The sequence below is a fragment of the Megalops cyprinoides genome, chromosome 16 (genome assembly GCF_013368585.1).
Source record: "Megalops cyprinoides isolate fMegCyp1 chromosome 16, fMegCyp1.pri, whole genome shotgun sequence".
Taxonomy (NCBI): domain Eukaryota; kingdom Metazoa; phylum Chordata; class Actinopteri; order Elopiformes; family Megalopidae; genus Megalops; species Megalops cyprinoides.
Genome location: NC_050598.1, coordinates 12,361,650 through 12,388,149, shown reverse-complemented (window position 1 = coordinate 12,388,149; position 26,500 = coordinate 12,361,650). Strand labels below are relative to the sequence as shown.

Below are 26,500 nucleotides of genomic sequence, written 5' to 3'. Positions count from 1 at the left end.
CGCGCTCATTAATACCATTTCATGAGACAGCTTCAGTCACTCAAACAGCCTGATCAGTAGCCACTGCATAGCTGTCAGTCCCTGGCCATCGCAGCTAATTAGGCAGAAGGCGTTAAATGAAAAGTGTTGTGATTGTAGAAGGGCACTCATTGCACAAAATATTGTACAGAATGACTGAGCTGGTTAAAAAAGGGCCACCAATATACTGCCTAGTGTGCTACCAAACGACTTGAAGGTCCATTTTTTAATTATGTCCCCTGCCATTATTTTTCTACTGAGTGTGCATCTTTAACTGCTGGCATACATAATGCAAACTTCTGCGGCGGTTTTAAATATTCCCCTCTCCTACTCAAAACAGACCCTATGGTAAATAAATCGTACGGGCACTGTCTCTCACTGCAGTCAATCACTGACAGTGAAGCGGTAACCACTGCTGAGGAACAGGTCTTAAAACGCAAATGGAGTACTGCACAGCACCATCCGGACAAAACAAGGCAGTTCTGACACTTTGTCACATCGGGCAGCAGCCCGGAGCGGCATGGGTGGCTGTGTGACATGGCATTATATGTTGCCATAGCAGATAATGTAATACAATGTGTCCAGGGTGACTTGGTTTACGTTTCATGAAGTACGCATTTATACAGCTGAACATCTACCAGACAATTCAGGTTTGATAACCTGTTTGATGACGCTGCAAAAATGATCAATCACAGCAACAGCGTATTGCATATTTTAACCTTTAACCCTCTGGCTATAAGCACCTGTGTTGGTTCAATGCACTCCTGTGATTAAACCATACCACTACCAAAGTATTTGCACTTGCACTTGCAGGTTGCAGGAAGCATGTAATGGAGGTCCTTGAGATACTACCGCCTGGTCGAGTAGAGGTAAAGGCAAAAGTAGCCTTACGCTGAATGCATTTTAAAGAGAAATGCCTCCCAGACATACATACAGTTAGAAAACAGCATGAATTTTCCCTGGACAATTATTTGCAATAATTGCCCCGGCAGGCCAGAGTAATATATAATGTAGCTACCTACCTGTAGGAGTCCCTGTTCGAATTGTTCAATTTTCACGGTGCCACTGGCGTGGCAAGCAATAAATGACTTTACGTATGCAGGCAGGAGGGGTACTGTGCAAATTAAGCCGGGCCAGGCGTAGTTCCTTTGCACCGGCTGCAGGGTTCAAGGACTAAGGGCCTGTCGCGCGACCAGACTGTTCATTACAACCTTCCAGTAAATCTGGAAAATGCTTACAAGGACGGACTCATCGATCTGGGTTCTCATCAGCAAATACCTTCCTAATGTATTTACAGTCGAATACATTGGCAGCCATTCCTCACTGGGGCCACCTGTTGGCCCCCGAAGGGCACACCTCGAGCCATGTGGGGCCGCGCCCGGATCGGACCGCCTTCGTGAGGGGCCCCCCGTGGCCAGCGACACTCCCGGGAGGCAGACAGGACTGCACTCGCCTTCCCCCCACGTCCCCCTCCTGTGGCTATCTTCTGGCCATTTCAGCAATGTTACCTCTTCCAAAACAAACACTGTGCAATTTAAGCAATCTCTTCACGCACAAACGCTCTCCTTTTAAGGCAGACGATCAAGATTTTCTTCCCTGGTGATTGCGTGACCTTCCAGCAAAGATAAGAGCTGCATTCATGCTAGGCATGTCAAGGAGATTTCAAACTCGGGCCAAATGAATGTGTACGCGCGCTCTTTATCACAAAAAGATTTGAAGGGGCACTTATTAAAATACAACTGCTATGTCATTCCATACAATTAATGGTTAGGTTTATTTCCTTAATGCAGTGTTGTACGCGATGAGTTTTAATTGTGAAGTGAGGAAGACTTACACCACAAGAACCACTCTCAAAAAGGACTAAAATACTACTGAAGAAATGCTATTGCAGGTCCCTCTGCCATATGGCTGTGAAACATTAGATCCTGACTCATCAAGTCTGTAGCTGTTTGAGTGACTGAACTCCTTTCGGATCCTTTAACTGTAGGAGGAACAACTGTGGTTTTGCTTTTCAAACTGAACTGAGGGTCGGGAAATGGGGAAGGCGTACATCTTTTCTAAAACTTTCAAAACTTTATCTTGACCTGCTTTCCTGTTCAATCTCAAAATAGGGTTTTCAGATCACCTACGTCCCAAACAGGGAGTCTGAACCAAAAAAAAAATTCCACCGACTAGCCTGCAATAACAGACAACATTAGTTGCAACTGTACTTTAAACCTCAGTTGACAAATACAACACTGGACAGGTGATGAATGTTGCAGACATGAGAGGCGTGAATGTGTAAAACACAAAGTGGACATGATTTTGGTCTGACAAATAACCCAGAAAAGCAATATCAAAATACAAAAAAAGGGCATACAACATTTCAAAAGCACTCAGTGGATTTGTTATGGGTGCTGATGCAGTTCTTCCTTTAAAAACAGCGTAGTGATTTAGTGTTATGACCACTTTGACAATGTGATACGCTACGCGTGGAAGTATGTCCACCACCACCCAGACAGAGTCCCATTATAAGCTGCAAGGTGAGCTATTATTATGCAGAACTTCCCAGACTCCTCTAGGTTCCCCTGGGCTCCCTTACACTTCAGAATAATAACACAGTTTAAGGAGTAACAGAATTTGCGATGTCAAAGTGCTACTTATTTGTGGGAGGTAAAAGAGGGCAACGTCGCATAAATGGATAAAAGTTGGTGCGGAGGTGGTTCACAGCTCACTGCACGAAAACCCTTTGCCACCCCCCCACCCCCCAAGCGTCTGCTCAGAGAGGTTCCGGCGGTGGACCACCAGCCGTGTCAACTCTCCATTTAATAGCCCAATTAATCCCGCTTGGCTGAGGGACTGTCTGGTGGGTGGGAAATGTTGGGAGAAACTCCACATCGCCTTGTTAAAGATCACAGCACACCTCGGGGAGCTCCTGGTCCAGGGGAAACGCTCTCCCCTCCCGTCGCTGAGGGAAACTTTAGCGACGAAAGGGAAAGTGCTTGTCCATCATCTGTTAAGCAGCCGCCATTTGGAGCCGCGGACGCGCGACTGTGCCAAGCTCACCCCAGCAGTCATCCATCCTCGCAAACCAATCTGTTTCAATGTCAGCTCGAGTCTTGCAGATCCCACAGTGTAGTGAATAAGCACTAGGCGACATTTGTCTTTATTCTGTCAACTACTGGCAAGTCAACAGGGCTAGCGAAAGAGGGCTACAGTAGGCGGCTGCCATAACCGAAGTTCGGTTTGTTCTTCCAAGGGCACCCCTCCCTCCCTTTCCACACCATTAAAAAAAAGCACACGCCCAAATATCACATTGATCCATTCGATGCGCTCTGGGCATGAATGCATGTGCTAGAGGAAGATGATCATTAATCTTAAACAGAATCACCAATGCTTTCCACCTATGTGCTGATTTTTCCACATAAGCATTGACAACAGCAGTTGAGCTATCACACTGACAGCACAGTAAGAGATAGAAAATGGCAGCTTTAAAAAGCATGGATAGTGAGGAATTTCTCTTTGCTAATTCTCAGATGTTTTTTTTTTTTTTTTTTCAATCCATATTCATCTGCTGGAGGTAAAACTAAATGACAAAGCCCACACTCTAGGAGCAGATGCTGCCGAAACCTTGTGGGCTTGAATTTTAATGTTTTAACGTGTCTGGAGCATCTGTTGCGGTCAACCATCCCCCAGAGAAGCCATCAGAACCCGTTCCTCCAGCTTGCCAACTAAAACCTATCAATCTTCTCACTGCGGAAGGTCCAGAGATCGTCTCTTTGACGTATTTCCTATGTAAACTGCCTAGTTTGACAGCATATGCCGCATGACATTAATCCCTACCGCTACACCTACAATATTGACAGTAGCCACTCCCCCCACACAAAAAAGGAAAAAACATATGCCACTTGCTAAGGTTTTAGAAAGAAATGTGAGATCTCAGACTCCAATGCATATTAATTACTTAATCTGTGAGCAACTGAATTTATGCCAGACCTTTTTTTTCCGGTGAAACTGGACTTACACACTTGCAGCATATCTCCTCCACTTGAAACACATTTCCTCAGGGTTAATATCCCTGCACCTCTCAAATGAAGAACTTTCAATCGAAGCTCCCCGCTCCTGACCCTGATCCATCTTTATTGAACTGCTGCACAAACAACATGTGGATCCAATTATGAATATGAATCTGCAAAGTCACTGTGCTAATCACTGCGAAGTACAGGTGGATTGGCTTAAAGCTCTTACAGCAGAGATGACAGATGGGTGAGGCATTGGTATTGCCGGCAGTTGAAGACGCATCAGTATGAGACAAATGGCACTTCAGTTGCATTTAAGTTTAACTCGCCACAAAAAGCAACAGTGATAGATTTATGGATGCAAATAGATTGTTTTTCTAGGGCCGTTCCAGTGAATTCAGTGAAAATCCAAGGCTCCTACGTGGAACTTGCTTTGAGACGAAGCTGAGCCCTATAGCTCAGATGTCCCCAGCTGAGAGTCTGGGCTGACATTAGCCCGGCAGGAAGCTGGCCTGGATTCCACCACTATATTACCACGTACAAGCAGCTTATCAATAGCAAGTTTCCATTAGCAACTTTCAGTTACAGATCGATGGCCCCAGCGGATACAAGTCCATCTAAAAATTAGACCATGCTTCCATTAAATTACCTCGAGGTGCAGTAAGGACAAAGAAGGACATCAGAGGTCAACTCCTTCTCCAAGTATGGCCACAGAAGTTTACATTGCCTGTTAAGTGTTAGCAAGCTAATGTGATGAAGTAACACTTAAATCAATGGCTGGCCGGCCATGTTCAAGGTTGATTTTGAAAATATTACCCAGGAAGTATACAGTATAAATGGAATCTACTTCATTCATCTATAAACACACCTACTTTCACCTAACAAGGTATAACCAATCACTGGCCTCATTACGTATGATGGAGGTAACCAACTGTGCCTGGAGCTACCTGCTTGCAAACAGACTTCACCCACAGCTGGACATAAATGGGAGCACCCTTACCAGCATGGCCATATTCAAAAGCAGCAGAGCATGGTTTCACAGCTGTGTATGAGAGTGGTTAGCATGCTGTTGTCACATAGAGATGTGCTGTTCCTCTTATCGCAACTGTGGCCTGTATGTGAAAAACTGCTGTTGCCATGGCACAAGTACCGGAGGCCTGTGCACTCCATCGACATGTAGATGTGCTCGGCACAGCAGGGAATCAGACATTGATTTCATTCATGATTTTTAAATCCTTATCTACAATCTACATCAAGCCAAGTCGCTGAAATTTAAAAACAAATCCATTTCTGTTCCTCTGACTTGCTACATTTGACCCAACTCATATTTAAAAAGGCTAGATCAATGCAATTGGTAATTAACAGATTGGGGAAAAAAAAAAAACATCTGAACAAGATGAAGTGTACATGAATTAAATTAAGTACATCTTTGGATCAATATAGTGCCAAAAACTTTTAACATTAAAGTAGCTTCGTATTTATTCAACATGAAACTAGTTACAAAATCATCAGTTAAAGATAATATCATATAAGATCATAGATAATGTGAAAAGACGTGTCGAAAAGCGCTAGTGTAAAATGCAGACAGTTAGGTTTGCAGAGGGGGGAGGAGGGGCTGGACCTACTATGGAGTCAGAGCCGGGGTTTGAGAATGCGCACCGAGAGGTTAAGGTGTCAGCTTCCGCCGCGAACGGACAAGGCCGGACCATCAGGTCATCGTTGAGCCGTGCCGCGACAGGAAAACGCTCAATATTCCTGAGTTTTCAGACACGCCTGCTCCCTCGCTGCCCTCCTGTCACTGCGGGACTAGCGTCTGGAGCTGTATTCGGACGAGGATGATTTCTGAACGATGGCCACCCGGCTGCCGTTGTGCCGCCCAAAGACTCCCTTGTCGGTTCAGCCATGCGGAAAACGGTACATCAGGCGCCGTGAGCCTCGAGCCCTCGAGACGGAACAGCCGAGATATTCGAGACCATGCCGCTACTGAGAAACACCCGTTCACCTCATTCAGACCACCAATACATATTTCTCTCTCTCTCTCTCTCTCTCTCTCTCTCTCTCACACACACACACACACACACACACATTATGTATATTGTGCATTTGTATGCATATATTTACATCGCACACATACACATATATACACACACACACACACATTTTTATACACTACTATTATTTAAAATCTGCCTGAGTCAGACTTTTCACAAAGTTTCTTACATAAATCATAAATTGTACATAAGAAGACTTCAGATGGAACATAGCAGATTAATAAGGCGTTAATGATGGATGACAGTGGTTTATATCATAGTCCTGGCTAGAAGGCTTCAGTACTGGTGCAGTGAGCAACCTTGATGCGGTTCCTTCTCTCATCTTTGCTATAATGAGTGACCCTATGCCTGTGACCTAGAAGTGAGAGTTCTAAAGTCAGGGGTGGGACCAAAAGCAGAGCTGCACACCAGCAAGCTGCTTTAGGAACTAGGCGTGTAACCAGAAGGTTGCAGGTCTGATTCCTAAACGGATCACTGCTGTTGTACCCTTGAGCAAGGTACTTACCTCAGCCTGTGTGAGTGAACATGTGGCTGTACAGATGGACATGTAAAAATGTAAGCTATCCAAATGTCTGCCAAGTAATTGTAAAACTAATCTTGCACGTCTTAAGCATGGCGACGACTTCTTTGATTTCCTAAATAAATGTCTAAGGATTTGGCTCATTTAGAACAGTGGCACAGGGTGAGATCTGTACACCTACAGCGGGTCCTAAACTCAACCGAGCCAGGTAACCCAGGGCCGATCCTCCCCACTGCTTCTTCAGTTACACGCTCTGGGGTCAGAGCTCCATTTCCAAAAAACGAAGCTCATTCAAATTTTATATACCATTTAATAAACAATTGCAGGCAGCCAGCTCTAACAAGCGCCTAATAAAAGATGCAGAATAAAAGTCCTCCTTTAAAGATGAGGGGAGACGGGCAGGAGAGCTGCCATCAGCCTCTGTCAGGGGTTACCAGCCGTGTAACGGCAGACAACCCAAAGTCTTAAAAAGATACTGCAGCTACAAACAGGCACAAGCTGAGACAGAGGACAGCAGTCCAAGCATGCAAATAATCGGGGACTTTTACAGCACTGAAATCCATTTTCACGCAGCCTCTTACTGTACAGAACAATGTACCTGAGAAAGGAAGAAAAGCGCATTTACAATAGTAACGGCATTGCCAATTCTACATAAGCTTGTTAGCATCGTGTTGGACAGACACTCACACACGCACACACACAATCTTTGCCTTACAGCACACAATATGTACATTTTACAGCATATAAAATGAGAAACACCTGATGTTTACAGATGAAGTCTGAACTCCGCATGTTCAGACTTGTTCTGCAAAAAAGCAGCAGTAACTTTCTCTCTGGGAAGCTGTCTTCTCCAAGTTTTGTTAGGCTTTTTTTTTCCCTGCTTGCCCTTTCTGTTTAAACCAGAGGGCTGGCCACTGTACGACTGTCAAAGTTAAATTTATGCCATAATCAGATTTATAGCTTCATGTAAGCTCGTCCACAATGGACACAGTGTCCTTCTGACTCAAAATTAAAATGTCAGGGCCGCCTATTGCGGCAAAGATGTGTGTGAGGGGACATAAACCATGCCGCATTGACCTACATTGTCAGCAGGGTCAATTTTATTGCAATTCAGGCTATGCCCACTTAATGATCATCATTTGCAAATAGAGAAAAGTGTCAAGACTCCAAAGCTTTTTCAGATTTATGATAATTGGCAATCAGGAGACAACTGCTCCCAGAACACACCTAAATGCCCTCATCACCAACAGGGTAGCCCGGGCAGTTTTTAAAAAATAAATCAGAGTTCTCATAGAGCGGCAGCCATTCAGAGCCACTCTCCTGAAGATGCACAGGGAACAAATCTTAAAATCATTCCACAACATAACGTTCACTCTGATCAAATGTTGTCCAGATCACTTCTCCTCCCCTCCCCTCCACCCCCCACCCACAATGACAATTTAACAGAATGTTTCATCAAAATAATTCATTCAAATCACCTCTCTCATGCAACACACACACAGTAGTGCACCTGCATCGTTAATTGGATGTGGGGTCTGACCAACTCGCCGTTTGACCATTAAAATCATCACATGAACACCTTTTAAAGGCTTTCAGAAACGGTCTCCAAGGGGCGGTACGTGGGCAATGTTTTCTTCTCCTGCCGACTGTCCCACATAAAAAAGTGTGTGTGTTCAACACAATGTGTTGCTCATGTAGAATTGGTAAAATTTTAATTAAACCAAATGTGTTACTTCTGAAGGTATTTTTAATTTTGACCTTTTACACCTACATCTTTTTCAATTAAAATAATGACACTGGCTTGATCTCACAAAGGAGATACACTCAAAAAACAAATCCCACAGAACCTAAGCAGAACTGTACCTTCGGCTACTGCTGTAAAAAAAAAAAAAAAAAAAAAAAAAATCTTTATTTATTCTGAACCAGAGGAAATGGCTGCGTCCTCAGCAACTGCGTCCTCGGCAACTGCAGTCATGTCACAGACCATGAAATGGGGGCTAAAAAGTTCTCACACAGTGTTGCAGCACACACATTGGGACATTAGTATGCGAGGCCAGCGCCGTTAACACTAACTGCTCTGTAGTGAAGTCAAATTCAGGGAATGAATCTAAGAAAGGTCTGCGGGTCTGACAAAGGTTTGAGAGACACTAAACCGGTGCACAGGCCCATTCAAACGTCATCTGGCTTTAACTGCGATTGTGCTGATGTCCTCATGCAGAACATGGGCAGGAGGAGGACGAATAGCAGGGAGAGCCAATGATGTTTGTGTGGCACACAGGAGGACAGCAGCAGCTTGAGGGGGAAGCAGTGGTAATATTCCTTTTCTGTGCTGCATCCTGCCAGCTTTTCTTTCTCCGAGTGTATGTTCTATCTATCTAAAACAGGTTATTTAAAACCATTTTCCCATTCAATACTTCAGCCAAGGTCAAAAAACGGCAACTCTTCAGCAAATCTTGATGGCGTCGTTCCAAGGGGGGGGCAGAAGGGCTTGGGTGCCCTCATAAAGGAGTAGAAGTCAGCTGGTCTAAAGCGCTTTGTGAATCACAGGAAGAACTGCAATTTTACAGCAGCCTATGTGTATTTGGCCTTGGAAGAGAAGAACATAATAGCATTAACTAAATCTGAGAAACAGGTGGAATTTGCATAGTCATTTTTTAAGCAGTATTAAGCCACTGATGTAGGCAAGACTGCTAGCGTGCAGCGTGTGTGGGTATACTGCCCTGCAGCAAATGCTATATGCATTTAATTTTATTGGTCAAAGGAGCCGTACTGTGTGCAATTTCAGGACAGATATCTGCTACAGAACTGACACATTTTGATAATAATGCTTATTGTTAGGACTGTTAGGTAGACTGTAACTGTTTGGAGAAACTACACTATATGCTCAGGACACACTCAGGACTTACATAATGGGAAGGAGTACAGAACTTTGGAATTAAAATTAAAATTACAGTCAATCTGAACTTTAAAATGGTCTCCAACAATCTGGAGTGGTGAACGGCAGGTACCCTCCACTGACTCCAACATCTCACCTCACACTTGGATGCAACGCAACCTGACAGACCACAGATGGTAAGAAGAAAAACAACGGGCCAAGTTACACAAAATAACCTGAGAAAACATCAGGTAACGGCAGTTAGAATAATCCTCGCTCAGTATGCGTGAGGTAACGTTGACTAAATTGCTTAGAGTTAATTGTTTAATTTTCATAAACTGTTTCAATGGCAGACCCATTTTTGCAAGTATTTAAACTGGCTTATGGAAAATTACTGCTTTGTACGTGCAAGTACCTGTTCCTGCTTTGTATGCTGAAAGTGTTTTTACGGACACACACACACACACGAAATGGAAATATGTGTTTTCACTTTATATTTGACAGGTTGTTTTTCAGTTTTTAGAATTTATAGTCGCGCTCTCCTTAAAATGCCCAATAAAGACTAGCTTTTTTGCTGGTAACTGCTAGTTATGTAAGCACACGGCCTAACTCAGGACAGTCAAAGCCCTGTAGTGCTCCAATTACCCACTCAGAATGAAAACACCCTCTGTCAGCACCTACTACACCAAAAACAACCGTAGAATAGCTTCTATATACATAAACGCATCTGACAATATCAACATCATTCTGAGAACTCGAGAGCAGTGCAAAAGCTTGGTTATCTTCACCAAGGATACCAATTCAGAAAAATGAAAGGCATGTCAAAATAGCCTTAATTGTTGCTTCAGGGACATACAAGAAACTGAATCGCAGGGCTGAATGGAATGATGGGAGGAGGATTCAGATACATTGCAATCACGCGCTGTATGAAGTGTTTATTGTAAAGAATCACATGAGGCTGGTGCATGGGAATCCACAACATTTTTTCTTTCACTGCCACACGTATATATGCCCACCCACACACGCAATACATATCTGCACTCAAAAAATCATACCACATACTCATGGGACAATTTATCATTATTTTTTCAATGAGTGAACTGTCCCATACGATTTCCACAGGTGAGAACGAGTCAATGGCACTGAGAGAAGCTAAATGAAACGCATAAAACCTTCGAAAGACAGAGCTGTGACTGGGACTCAAACTACTTCACAGCGCACTTTGAGCCAAACACAGCAGGCGTTTTTGTTAGAAGCTGTGATAAATTACTAATGTGTGTATCGCGCCTCTAAAAAAAAAAAAAAACCCACAAGAACATGTTTTTGTTTGTTTTATTTTTTTCTGTGGCTTTTCTAAAGGTCTTTGTTAGTACACTTAGTTTAGCCGGCTAACTTTAGCTGAGAACAGAAGTGGTTCTTCTTAGAGGTGGTGAAAGGAACAGCACCAGTCAGGAACTGCTAGGGCCAACTGCAGTTCACCCACACACCTGAGGCAACAATCACACTCCATAGTTAACACAATAATTTACACCACAAACAGCCACCCTATTGTACTTAAATTACTTTATTTCCCATTTGATCCATATATATATATTATATATAAAACACACACACACACACACACACACACTACAGAACGGGAAAAGCTTGATATGAAAAGTGCAAACGTACTTATGACAGATCACATGGAAGCTGCCACCACCCCCTCCCCTCCCAAAAAAAGCAGATTAAGCAGAATTAACTTTTCAGCCGATTAGTGTGCATTTGACTTTACACTCCAGAAGTGTCCATACCATATTATACACAGCAGTTATGAGAGTGTATGGAGAGAATAGGCAATTAAACGTGAACAATGGGCCCGTTGAAGTATCTGCGCAAATGTATAGCTCAGAGTGACTTGGAATTAGTAACGCTTCAGACTTTTGTAAGAGGCGAGAGGATCAAGCACTGTAAGGAAATGACAGATTAGAGGCAGTGATCCAAACTACAAAAGAGGAAGCTAAATTAGTTGCTTAACCTGAACAATGGGTCTCTGGAAAAAAAGACCAGGTCTGATTATTTCACAGATAGTATCTCATTAGAGAGAAAAGGATCCCATCCTTCATAAAGGTTATTCCATTCACACACCAGTACCCAAAAAAAAATTTTAAAAAAAAACAGCAAAATAAGCAAATTAGGAGATATAATAAGATCATGCATTATCTCAACCAAAAAACACTTACTGGGAAATTTCACTTTAAAAGCCGTAAGCTAGGTTGCTTTTTAATGTGAGATGGCTACGTGACAGCAAAAAAGAACTAATGAAACTAATGGGTGAATCAGCTCAATCTGGGACACACTGGCATTTTATGACAGCAACCTGCGCTGTTTGTGGTCAATTGAAGTAATTGAAATATTTGTTTTCTGTGCTCTGTGGCCATTAATCTTCCTTCGAATCTAGTTTATCTGCTCATTGCAGATTTTCTGCATTCCTTGGGATGCTTATTAAATGTAATTATACAGCGTTTCAAAGAGGAGCACAATGTACATTTCTCGGGCCTTCCCAACTGAGATTGGAGGCCCAAGCGCACACCGGTTTCAATCCTAAAAACCCCAGGCGCGCCATTTAAAACATGTCACATTTCAAATCCGATCAAAAGCAAACCCCTTCTCTGTGTACTCAATTAAGGTTTGCTCCATCAGCCAACAACCGATGTTACTTTTAGGAAAAAAATCACTTAACAGCAAACACATATGCAGCTCAAAGAGGATTATGTTTTGAAAAGGCCGGCTTCCGCCACCAGCTGGGATCGCAAGCTGTGTATCAAACAACGTCTACAGTTTTAAAAAAAAGAAACTTTATGACAGTCGTAATGTGTGCACACGGGTGAGTCGCAGCTCATAGATCATGGTTAAGCCCATCCCAGTCACACGCTGTTCTACATACAGCATCTAAAGGCACATAAACTCAAAGATGCAGTATGATGCAGTTCTGAGAAACTGCCCTTGAAACGAACAAGCAAACGCTATTTTTGTTACAACTTAAGGACATTTTATATATATATATATAAAATTTGCTTCTCAAAATGATGGTTGTGTGGTGGTGGGGGTATGAATTTTCTATGTCATTAAATTCCCTCTGCTATAGTGTCGGGTGATTTCCTGTTGGCAAGGTCAGCGGCATGGTCAAACAGTGCATCTGTCATGCATATCAGAGCGGGCCAGGGCTGCCAGCCTGCCCAAACTGAAGCAGAAAGAGCTGTGGTCCCAGCAGCACTGTCACCCTCTCTACTACACAGAGCACAAACGCAGAGCTCTCACCCTCTCTCACTGCACAGAGCACAAACGCAGAGCTCTCACCCTCTCTCACTACACAGAGCACAAAGCACAGAGCTCTCACCCTCTCTCACCGCACAAAGCTCTCACCCTCTCTACTACACAGAGCACAAACGCAGAGCTCTCACCCTCTCTCACCGCACAGAGCACAAACGCAGAGCTCTCACTCTCTCACTGCACAGAGCACAAACGCAGAGCTCTCACTCTCTCACTGCACAGAGCACAAACACAGAGCTCTCACCCTCTCTCACCGCACAGAGCACAAACACAGAGCTCTCACCCTCTCTACTACACAGAGCACAAACGCAGAGCTCTCACTCTCTCACTGCACAGAGCACAAACACAGAGCTCTCACCCTCTCTCACCGCACAGAGCACAAACACAGAGCTCTCACCCTCTCTCACCGCACAGAGCACAAACACAGAGCTCTCACCCTCTCTCACCGCACAGAGCACAAACGCAGAGCTCTCACCCTCTCTCACCGCACAGAGCACAAACACAGAGCTCTCACCCTCTCACCGCACAGAGCACAAACACAGAGCTCTCACCCTCTCTCACTGCACAGAGCACAAACACAGAGCTCTCACCCTCTCTACTACACAGAGCACAAACGCAGAGCTCTCACCCTCTCTCACTGCACAGAGCAAAGCACAGAGCTCTCACCCTCTCTCACCGCACAGAGCACAAACGCAGAGCTCTCACCCTCTCTCACTGCACAGAGCAAAGCACAGAGCTCTCACCCTCTCTCACCGCACAGAGCACAAACGCAGAGCTCTCACCCTCTCTCACCGCACAGAGCACAAACGCAGAGCTCTCACCCTCTCTCACTGCACAGAGCAAAGCACAGAGCTCTCACCCTCTCTCACCGCACAGAGCACAAACGCAGCACTCTGCTCCCTGTCAGAGCAGCTTCAGAGAGCACCGGAAACCTCTGACAACTGATCATATGAATGTGAGTCCAAAGGCGGTGCACCGCTTTCTATGGCTGCAATGGGTGACTGCTTTATGCCTAGGGCAAATGTACAGTAGGGCTTTCTGAATATAGGCCACTTACATTATCTGCTCACTGAGAGAATATGGCCCACATAACACTGCCACATGATGCAAGGACTCTGCATTCTACTTTTCAAACTACCCAGAGATTCCTTGTTTTCGACTGCTTTTTTTTTGTTTTTAGGAAGGACCTAAGATTTATCATCATCTTTCACTTCAGCTGTCTGCGTAACTACCCATTAGCCCATCTGATGAATGCATTAGGCCTATTCATTAACAGAACAGTTCTTTACGAGGTGCATGAAGAAGAGGAAGGCGTGAGAGATGGAGGAAAAGAAGGAGTTAACAGAAGTAAGGGAAATTTTCTGAAACGGAGATAACCCCCTGCTCCGGGAAGCGAGCGCGTTTGGCGTTTGCTGAGCCTCGGCATAAGGAATCAGTAAAGCAAACAAGCCAAACGCAAAGATAAAATCTCTTCAGTTCATATCTTGGGGACCTAAGGTGACATGTGCTCCGAAAGCCCGTAAGAACTTGATCTGCCGGTATGAAAAAGTAAAGTACTCAGCAGATGCATATGAAATGGCGGATGATTTCATATTCCCGATGGACAGCAGCCTACAGTAATCATGGAGCACTCCAGGCTCAGACACTTTCTGTACTTCGTTCTCTTCTGGGGCTGATGAGGGTACGCTCACGGATTTCCAATCATCAGAAATCTCCATCAGAACTGCTGACTACCTTTAGGAGACCACTCCGCAATCATCAAAGGCCTGTGTCAGCTGGGAAATGTTTAAGGCATTTTTAATAATTACAGAGTACCTAAATACCACACTGCATCAATTATAGACATTACAGACATTAGATAAGAGAGTGCCTATACACCTCTCTGCCAACATACAGATACATCCAGTATTAGATCCAAAGTACCTACACATCATACTTAATTTTACAAGGAACCCAAAAAATGTGCATCTGTGTGTTTGCAGATCTTGGATTAAGAAAAGAGAAGGCAGAAAATAGAACTTGAATTTGCATCTGGGATGACTCAGGGGCCAGAGGTGGCTGCTTTCTTGCTGTCACGTTTGGAGAGAGGATGAGCAATTTGGCCATCAAAAAAAACAAAAAAAAAACAGAGTGAAGCAATCATGCTGCCTGCCCCTCCCCGACAGTCTGTGTCCTGAAGCAACACTCAGACACCCAGACATTCTGCATAGCAACATGCTCAAAAGCTGCTTCACTGCAAAGGCAGGGCCTTTGAAAGCTAGTCTGAATAATTCTAGTGCAAAATGCAGAGCGTGGCCCCACCACTCAAACGTACTGGTTGCTTCACAAGAGCATGCAGTTTAATGTATGATACAAAACACTCAATCGGGAGGAGACAGCTGCGATTATCACATCTGGTTTGCCACCTGCTCTCAAACGCAAGGAGACAAAAAGACCAGGGAAAGAGGAGTGAAATTGACCACAGGGAATTACCACTGAAAACAGTATGCGTCATACACCTTCCCCATGTCCATTTATTTCTTGATGTAAAATTAATACTGGTAGGACTCATTACTACTGGCCCACTGGAGGAGAAAAATATTGCAGAACTTTAACCTAAATTGTACCCATCTTCGAGGTTCCACATTCCACTGGCAAGCACACAGACACTGGAGTAGGAAAGAGCCAATCAGAATCCAGCCAGACAGTGGGAGGGGTTTTTCACATGACAGAACAGTGTTAGCTCTGGCGTTTAGGTTAGCTTTCTATCACCAGTAAAAGTCGACATCTACTTGTAGTTCCCTCACAGAAAATGTACAGTCTGATTTAGAAAAGGAAAAGATTCTTCTGTTTGCCCTGGCTACTTATGACAGCATGACCGTTGTAATGATCATGTCCACTTTCAAATACTCAGAAGGCAGATAGTGGAAAGCAGTGTATGTTCAGTGGACAATAGGAACACTCATATCCATGTAGGAACAGGAGCTTTTCTGGGAACCTGCAGAGAGACAAGAGACTCGTGGCTGTACAACAAATCACAAAAATCGTCTGATTCTTCACTCATTTCCTGTTCTTGCTCACTAGGGAAAAAGAGGGGCAGTCAGTAAATAAATCCATACCACCTCTACACCCCTTCTCCCCCATCACTCAACACTGGCAGAGATCAAGCAGCAGGAACCAACCAGAATCAAACAGTGCAACCCACAGGCAACAGCAAATCTCCAACAAGCAACAACGAATCCGAATCTAACAGCGCAACCCACAGGCAAGAGCAAATCTCCAACAAGCAACAATGAATCCGAATCCAAAAGAGCCACCCGCAAGCAAGGGCAGCTCTCCAACAAGCAACAGTCAGCTTGAATCCAAAAGCGCCACCAACAGGCAACTATGGCTCTCAGACAAGCAAAAATGACCACGAATCCAACAGTGCCACCCACAGGGAAGGTCAGGCCTCCATGCCCTCCTGCTTGCAAGCAACATTCTGCCCTGCATCAAATGGCAGCATCACAAGAATCATCATGCAGTCCTTACCAATTGGAGACTAGACTATATCAAATGACAAACCCTGCATGCAGTGAAAAAAACAACTTACTTAAGCATGCCACATTCTCTGGCACATTCAAAGGCAAAGTTACGAGTTTGCAAACAAACAGGAAATACGCGTCTCAGGAATGCTCCAGCTCATACGGGGACGTTCTTTCGCTCCAAATTAGATCTCACTCGCAGTGAGGAGGCGAGATAGCCCGTGTAACCGTGTTTCCAAAATGCTCCCCTGACCTTTCGTGATTTTAAAAACGAGCCAGAGCCTTTGCAAAGGCAGCCGCGTCTAACATTCGAAAGCGACAACTTGTGAAAGCGAAGCGGACAGGGGGGGACGAACAGCGCCGGTCCGTCCAAAACCGGCAGCCGGGCGCAACGCTTTGGTCACCGCCTTTTGATAAGCGATGCCCAAAGCCCATTACACCGCCGTGGCATTTAACGCACCGCATTTGAATACCATCGCTAATATGCTAATCGCCCGTGCGGGCTTCAAAAAAACAGTCGGCTTGTGCTCGCATCAAGCGATGCGGTACCGCCGGAGATGACTAATAAAAGGACTGCGGCTCTCCAGCGCTCATTTATTTTATTTTTTAAGGGAGGGTAAAGGGTGAGAGCTGCCACATTACTCATCTCCTCCATACAGAGGGAACAGTCCTTTGGCCGGATAATTAAAGCCGAGCAAGGGACCACATCTCATCCGCCTGCCAGCCAAGCCAATCAAAAAAGGCCTGATTTCCACAGCCAGAGATCAAGGACCCAGGTCTGGGGAAAAGCCATCTGACAGCTTGTTAGTGACAGGTTTGTGTTTTATAGAGGGTCTTAAATATCCCAAAAGCCTCTGGGACATTAAATCTTGCCTCTGATACACCGTGCATGCTGTAATTTGTTTTAATTATGCATTTAAATGAGATCACAATCACAGAGATTGAACTACCTTCACTAGTTTCAAGTGCATTTTTAGCACCCGCAAACTTTTTTTTTTTAAACAACTTTTAAACAACGGGGTTTTTTCCAACCCTGAAAGAAATTTTAAAAACCTCTCTTCATGTGCCTCCAAGCAACAGTAACAGTCTTGTAGAGGCTACATATGTATACATTTACTTTTTTTTCATTTCCTCATGTGTCATTTGTTGCTGTGCCTCCCAATGCCCAAATTAAATTCTCCGCCTCCTCAGGGGAAGTGTAGTTGGAGAAATTTATTTAGGTTTGTCCACAGGACTGATGACACAAAGACATCCAATGTGTCCTTTACTTAAGAATCTGACTGGCCACTGACAGATCTGTGGGAAATACAGATGCCTGTCCTCAAAGGTCTTCTTTAAAGGTCTCCTTTCTCCAGCTGAGAGCCAGAGACGCCTCAGGCAACAGGAAACTAAACAGCTAAGCACTGACTTAATGCCACTGCCCACTGGCCAATCAGTGTGCATGTCATTCAAATTTCATGAAACGACAAAAACGCTGCATAAGACACTTGCTTCAATTTGTTACACTAAAAAGTACTGAGAACGTCCCAAAGTGGTACGATTAATGTTACACAGTACATTTCCCAGTACCCTGAATTCTCCCACCATATGCGTTAATCTCTCTCAGATCGGAGCCTGTCTACTGCAGCACAGCCAAGTGCGAAACCTTAACGCAGCCCCTACTTTGCCCAGCACGTCAGGTTTGAGTCAGACCCCGGCTTTGTGGCTTTGTGCTGTGCAGTGATGCATCGATTCATGTAAATTACTTCACCGGTTTGCGCAGACACGGTTTTCTTGACTTCATTTGAGAGCTGGATCCACATGTATTCATGCAAAATCAATTCACTCGATGTAAAAAAAAAAAGAAAAAAGTATTTACCTGTGTTTATTTGCTCAGTATTTTTATGGGGGGTGTAACTAATTGAAGCCAGTGTGCTAGTGCTAGTTTGTTTTACAGATGTCCTACTGGTTCTATGAATTGTGGAGATACCAATATCAGGATACACTACATACATTCATAGATTCATTTACCCCTACTTATGTTCCAACCAGTTCACAGGTGTAGAGGACCTCTCTTCTTGTCCTATGGGTTTCCATCACAAATGAACCCCTTTAGGCATCACACGTGAATTTTCCAATACTGCCCTTCACAATGATGGTCAGAAACACTCAGGGATCTTCTGTGAGATAAAGACTCATCTTCACTGATAAAAAAAAAAATACCAGTGAGATGTAAGCAGCTGTTAATGTCATGTGTTCAGACGAACCAGTGCTTCAATCATACTGAATCCCATGCAAAGGCAGGGATTCACAAGATCCTGCTGTCCTCATCTACTGAATACCTAGTGAAAGCAGGCGGCAGCAGGCTGATTCCAAATGAAGAAAAGCAAACAGCTATCCAGATTAATCACAAAAACCACAGGCAATGTCTGTGGTTTTGCTTTTTATGGCAATTTATGGCTTAAAAGGCAAGAAAATGTGGGACACAGATAGGAATGATATGCTTGTACATGTGCATTACAAAAACAGTCATTACATCGTATATACATACACACATGCACATATATCTACAGACAGACACAAACACCCCACACTGACATCCTGCAGCTACATTCAGCTGGAGCAGAACATTAACAAACAGCTGTACTAACACAAAACAACAGCAACTGCACTGCCAATTCAGAGCGGCAGGACGCCACTGCCAAACTCAGAGCAGCCGACAGCACTGACCATGAGTAGGTCAGGCACCGGGGTGCTCACCTGTTCCCTTACACGTATGTAGGCATGTGACCTGATATAATTAAAGCTTTCCAAGAGAAAACCAAAAGTACACAGTCTTGGTGTTTTAAAGGGGAAATTCATAAAGAAAAAACCTACAATATGACATGCTGTCCTTTTACTCACAAGTACACTAGATACTCAGTTAAGAGCAGCAGAGAAAACTGCATTTCCTTCCATGAGAACGCCATGCTCTGAAGTCAGCAGCTGAAACTCTCCTTCTCCAATACAGGAGTGATGAAAGGCCACTCATTTTCCAGGTCCCCGCAACAAGTCTGGTTTCACCGATCTGTACAGTAGCCTTCAAAACATGTACAGGTGTCTCCTGAACCACTTAATCCATGTATTATTTATTGAAATGCTGACATGAATTGAAACTGTTACTTGAAATAGAGCACTCCATCTCACTTTGCTCCTGTCAGTCTAGTCCCCAGAATGCACTGTGAAGCATGTGGCTAACCCGCTCCGAAAACAGACACAAACACAAATTCACTTTCCGCACAGTGAAATATCTTAGTGCAAAGTGCAGAGTTTATATGAAGCTTAGCCTTACGTTTAACCAATCACAAACATTTGTTAACTAATGAGCAATAACGCTACTCAAAAATGTACTTTTACCAAGATGAATATCGTGTCATTACGGTGAATGCACTTTGTGTTCATCTTAACATTACATTACATTACATTACAGGCATTTAGCAGATAATGTAATGTAATGTAATGTACTGTAAGGATGAGCACCACCATAGTGCATCCACCATAACAACACAACACTCATCTTGGTGAAAGTACATTTTTGAGTAACGTTATTGCTCACCATTATCTTTAGGAGTCACTCTGGATAAGAGCATCTGCTGGATGTCAAAAACATAAATGTACTCATCTTGTACATTGCTCTGAATAGGAGCAGCTGCTGGATGTAAATACGCTAAACATACATACATCTTGTACGTCGTTCTGGATCAAAGTCTGCTGAGTGTCAAAAATTAATGTCGATGTTAGCGGCTTCTAAGTGAAAAAAATTTAAACGTATGAGAGAGAAGAACACATTCTTGTGTTTGTACAAAGGTGACATAACACGCAGCTGTGTTAAACCATAAAAGCATTTCAAATTAGCGCCTGTTCTTGGTTAAAACAAATGAAGCCATTTTTGATATGATCGCCCAACATAACCAGAGGAATTCTGCATAAGTAAACTATCAGAACTGTGATTTAACAAAAAAAATCTGAATGACTCAGGTTTTTAATACTGACAGACATCAAAAAGTAGCCACTAAAGCTTTCTGCCTAACATGATTTATGAAAAATTATAGATGTTAAGGAAAATTGGTTGGTGTTTTTCCTACTGAAAATGCTTCCACTCAGAGATCTTATGTGCTTCTCCCCAAAAGCCAGTGAAAGGGCTAAAGTCAGTTCCATCAATTACAACACTTATGGCATTGCTAAAAAAGAAAATAACTACATAATACAATTAGACTGGAACAGCACAGGGAATTACATGGTGAAATGGTACTGCACAGAACCATCCCAGCTGTAGGAAGCTACTTCAAAGCTCAATTTTCTGAAATCTTTGCACTTATCTGCAATGTGTAGCAGTAGTAGGGACTTGGATTCAATACCAAGAGGGATCGTGTTCAAATCCGGGGTGTGACACTACTGTAGCACCAGCTGGATAAATAGATGGCTTGTCACAAAAAGCAAAGCATGCTGGTCACCCTGGAGAAGGAGCTTGTTAAGCAAACATAAATCAGTTCAAGGTTTTTCAAGGTCAAAATTAATGGCTAACACTTGACTCTTAGCTACACTCAAGTTAAAACTGTGAACGCAATATAGGGTTTTCAGACATAAATTGCCTTGTTTAAAGCATCAGTTATGTTACAGGTCCCAGTGCTGACAGGAAAGATAAGAGATGCTGTACCTTAAACCTGGTCCTGACACAGACCTCGCTTCTACAATGCTGTTTCTAGAAAGCGTCTACCTGCTTTTAGTACAAGCGGATGGAGACGCCATTCTTCAGTACTCATAATGCTGCATTCTGAGGTCAACGCCAAGTACCAGCCCCCTATGAATTATTGAGAACAGTCACGGAGGTTGTTCCGCACTCATTTTAGAATCTGTACAACTAGTACGGACTGCCTCTGTAGAAACACAAACACTTCCCCTCCGAAGCTGAAATACCTCCCTAACCTTTTTTTTTTTTTTGAGGGAGGGCGGGGGTGTTTTGGGCTGGGAGGGGACTGAGTGAGGTGACTGGGTCTCCTTTGAGGGGGGTTCTGTAGCAGAAGCCCATCAGTACATTAAATGAAGCAGAAGAGCAATAAAAAGGGTTGTTCTGTCAGCTGAAAGAGCCCGGCTTCACTGCGGGTACCTGCGCCCTACATGTGTTCACTCCTGAAATCACAGGGAGAGGGAGCGAGGGAAGATAAAGGGGGAGTGGAGGGGAAAGGCAGGGTGGCATGGGGGCGAGGGAGAGGGAGAAAAATGGACAGCGAAATGGGTTAGAAAGAGTGCCGGGAGAGAGAGTAAGACTGGAGGACTGACACAGGGAGTGAGAGATAAAGGAAAGGGAGAGAGAGGAATATGAAGGCACATCAGCGGTAGAGTCTCAGCTGTAGCTGAAGGCTGCTTACATGCTGTCAGGACACTAGGAACGTTCCTTTTTTCCCTGTTCTGAGTCAGAAACCGGTGATGATGTCATAACGTCAGCCAGCCGTGACGCGGGTGACAGATGGAGAACTCGGCGCGGGGGGTTCGCGGAGGACTTCGCGCCGCGAGAGGAGCCCCTTGCTTCGGATGCCGGCGTCTCACGGAGCTGCGTTAATGCAGAGCCGCGTCTGGAGCCAGGGAGGCTGCTTCAGGAGAGGGGCCCCACCTACCTACCTCCCCTCTGGAGAGGCCAGCGGTGTCTGAGACGGGCGACGGGCTCGTCAGCCTCGCCCACGCGCCGCTGCTTCCGCCGAGACCCGCGCCGGGCGGACACGCAACGCCGCCCAGGTGAAAAACCTGCTTTCAGACGGGCCACTTCAGCTCAGACGCAAAGCGGCACACTGAGGACGCCTAACAAAGCAGGGCCACCGTGCCCTGAGTCACAAACACGGCACTCAGGAGTACAGACATCTTTATATGTGGATTTCAGTCTTCAAGCAATAGTGGCAGCCTAAATAAAAAACATTTCTGAGAGATGATATTCCACAGCGGTCTGGCAATGAATGGAAACTCTACTCCACTGTTCACTGAGAGCAACATTTCAGACAGAGCAGGCTTCAGACTCCTGCCGTCTGATGGCACAGCACTGCACCCCTAAAAAACACAGCCCCCAAACATAACAGAGGGGATACTCGGCTCCACCAGGAGCCTGACCGATTACCTCGATACAATGTTCAAATGCCTGTTAATTAAAGAAAGGATGAAAAATCTCACTTTATTTTTTCTTGTCAATATTAATGAAAGAGAGCCTTAGAACCCAGCATAAAATAACTAATTCACTGATATTACTCATTTCCCTGCCAGAAAGTGTGAGTGAATGCAGATCTATTTGCAGTGAGTCATTTCACAGAAAGAACTCAAGTTTCATATAATGCTTGAGGGGGGGAAAAAAGCAGAGTTCATTTCACTTATTCAAATATTCGATGTTGGGAGCCATACAGAGTTCCAAGAACTAAATTTTCTGAAATGCACCTCTCTGCCTGACTGCAGTTTGATCTCTCTTACTGATGTATCTATGGACTAAGAGAATTCGGGCCTGCCTACACCTGAGACAGAAGAACCATGGTACCACACTGCTCTCTGCTCATCGGCTTCATATTACAGCTACCCACCTACAGCAATGACGCGTCAAAAGCCTTTTCTAGTGATGGGAGAGGGAGGCTTCATGACCCCCGAAGTGGGCAGAACTACAGTGTGCCACCAGTGAGTCACCGATCTGAGCAAATCGGAGCATTCTGCGGTGGAGAACAGTTGTTTGATTGGTTGTCACCAATCACAAGTCAGTGACTGATAGCGCCTGAGCGTGGCAGCTCCAACCATTATGGAATTCAGAAAGCTTTCGTCTCCCCACAGTAGAAATTGTGAGTTATTGTGAGAGATTTTGAAACAGGTTTGAAATTGAAGAATTCTGAGGCTGAAAACTTTTTTTCTCTCCACAAAACGCTGCTTTTCATCACCCTGTTCACGGCGTTACAAACAAGCGGGCGACGAGCGAGCTGGGCCGGTCCGGAAACATCATCTGAAATGCGTGACGCAAACTTCATTACGTCCCTCGTTAATAGCTGCCTCGTGGGCGGGCGGGAGGCAGGCCTGCCCAAGCGCTCCATTCGTCTTCTGACACAGGACGCCGGCCTGTGCGTGCGGGAATCAAGTTATTACATTCAAAGCCCTGAATAAAAATCTGCATCGCTTCAAATGCACGCAGTCTTTCATCAGGACGGGGAAGGGTGTGTTTACATATTTAACACTACCATAAATATGTAAATAACAGGAAAAAAAAGACTGGCAGCACTGGGCTTACCCCCGTTCTGTGATTAATGTGGAAATCTGAAAGCTGCAGTTTTGACTGCAGTCTTTTGAACGTTATTGTAACTGTGTCAGCTGCGGATCAGTGAATCTGGTGAGGTTGTCTTAAATCACATATTTAGTTTAGGAAAGCAAACCCGTTTACAGGCGGCCTACACGCAGTTTAGCCCCTGAAATCACTAGCTTAACTAGAAAAACACAGCTAAAGAGCTTAAGGGTTCGGGTGCTTGTTTTTTTTTTTTAATACGGCACGGTGTTTTGCTAGTCATAAGCGTTCGCCCCAAAGAGCAGTAAACTGCCGTGATGCACATTTTTACTCTGCGCTAGAAATGAGCTCTAAGTCGTCGTCCAATGGGGTGCGCCCATGGAGAAAAGAGTGGCAGCCGTGCATCTGTGTCATAGGGAGTTTCTCCATCGCGCTAACAGAGAAGAATAATCGCTCAATGTTCTGCAAAAAATGGAGCGGAGACCATTAGTTTTTTCGTAATCAACAGACTGAAGCCAGTGCGCCGGCTGAATTCATTCCCCCGGAGCTTTTACCGTTTTTTTTTGTGCGTTGTAAGAGCAAGGCCGGAGCATTTTGACCCAGCAGCCGCAGCCCGCTTGATTAAGCTGAATGTTCTCGCTGTTGCTTCTCTCATCTCTTCATTTTTTTTCCCCCCTCCCACCCACCAAGTAATGCACATGCAACCGCCCTTATAAATCTGAGAGGAGAGCGATGCCTGTGCCGTTCACCAAACGAGCTCGTAAAGTCCAAGGCCCAAGGACAGAAGCACAATGAATGCTGACAACATAAAGGCCAGAAACGTCAGTTTGGCAGATGGGTGAGGAGAGTGAGTTTATGAGGATAATTTCCCAAACCTACGTATAATGTAAAAAAAAAAAAAACATTAATTTTGATTAATCCTTATTCAGGATTTTCTTTAAAAATAATCTGATATTCGAATGTGTCTCCCGAGACTGAATATTTGATTAATAAGGCCGTGCTTTTTCGCCCAAGCAATGGATGGAACTCAAGCTCTTTATGTGTAACTTATGACTCACTAAACTAGCTCTGCATTCAATCCCTTTCATATCGGAAAATTAATACACAAGCGCGTTCTTTTATTCCACCCAGGGTTCCTGAGACTATTAGGCTATGAAACTTGACTCTTTTTTTATTACTCGTTCGAGTCGACGGAGTTATCTCGAAGCTCGAAATCCGAATAGCCGAGGATTCACCTCCTCTCCATTCTGTACTTCACCTGTAATTGTTACAAGTAGCAAGAAAAAAAAATGAAATGCACACTAATGCGACTCTTGAGATCTGAGAAGCATTCTGATCAAGATAAAATGATGCTTCTTTTTTCGTTCTTCAACCCGTTTACCATCTGCTGTGTCACCTCTCAAAGATGCAGATACTAAAAAGCAATTGTACAAACACATCATCTGAGTCTATGTACTTTTTCCCTTGTGGTACAGTCGAAAAGTGTGCTCAACCATATTTCCTCACAGCATGTCAAGAAAAAAATTTAAGAAAGGAAAAAAAAAAAAAACACCTTGCCAAAATCATATTTTCTTAACAGGTTTTAAATCCAATAATATCACTCAAAGCCATGTCTCCCATTTGCCTCGTCAGCTCGGACGAGGGGGGAAAAACATGTTGCATCTGAATCACAGCCAGCCTGTTTTTCTGAACCACTTAAACGCCTCCATCAAACAATATTGCTGCGACCACGCGGACGTGTCACAGCGGAGCGGAGAAAGCCGCGGCGATGTGCAGCGGACCGGGCTGCCGCGTCACCTGCTCGCTCCTTTGCGCCTCAGAATAAACGCTTGCCAGTACCATTCCGCCAATCTTGGCGTGGCTGATGACTGAGCGAACACCTGTCTTCATTAAAGGTGTCAAAGCGACAGACGAAGGCCCTCTCGCAATGAGACGACCGATTCCGGCCCATGGGGAGAGGGAGAGAGAGAGAGAGAGAGAGAGAGGGAGAGAGAGAGAGAGAGAGAGAGAGAGAGAGAGTGAGAGGGAGAGGGAGAGAGAGAGAGAGAGAGAGAGAGAGAGAGAGAGGCACGTTCGTCCAGGGCCAGACTCCCGCGGGGGGCGAGGAGCGCGCTCGTCTGGCATCCGAGCTCGGACCCCACAGTCAGAACGCGTTCTATCCGCGGGTCTCGGCGGGTCTACTCGCACAGTCAAAACGCGCAAAATTTTGTTTACTCACAAACTAGCTAGCCAACCGCTTAAAATTTTCTTTTGAACATTAATGGCATGCCATGGATGCAGAGCTGTGCCTTCTTTTAAGTAATAAAAGTTGCATCGACATAAATAATGTGGGATATTCTTCCGATTTATCTTGCATACACTCATCTGCGTTTCATGTATATTTCAAGATTTATATAAGCAAAACAGAGTCAGATATTAGACATCTCAAATACTTCCGCTGATAATATTTGTTCTGACTCACTGGGACCTTTAGTAGATACCAAGAACAAGGCAAAGGAATGAATCAGTGGATCCATTTGGAAAGGTTCAGAGGAAAAAAAAAGTTTCTCTTCTCTGGTCCACGAACATGTATGATATACACTGAAGTATTACAGTGTTGACACATGCATTTACCATTTTTAACTGTAAACCTTGTTTACAGTGAACAAAACACTCATGCTGTTTCCACTGAAATACCACAGCATAAAGCATAAAAGCCAAAATCTGAGGAAACAGCCTAACAAATGAGGAAATAAAGGCGGAAAATAATCTTGCAACGAGGCCCCAAACATCTTGAAAACCTCCTGCTGTCCCTGAGCAGCGGGAGGGCGAGGAGACGTTTGCTTTAGAAAGTCAGCAACAGAGAACAGAGGGAAAACAAACTCCTTTAAATAAACCCTTCGTGTGGAGACATTGTAGCCTGGTTACAAATGGACCTTCTTAAAATAGACGCGCTCTCGCCGATATGCTGTGGGGATAGCGGGGGCCA

General features: G+C 44.4%; 1 protein-coding gene across 1 annotated transcript in view; it reads right to left on the bottom strand.

Annotated features, from left to right (window-relative positions):
- The window catches only part of ctnna1 (catenin (cadherin-associated protein), alpha 1), a 118,391-nt gene that overhangs the window by 68,907 nt on the left and 22,984 nt on the right, over positions 1–26,500 (bottom strand). The gene's annotated exons all lie outside the window — the stretch shown is intronic.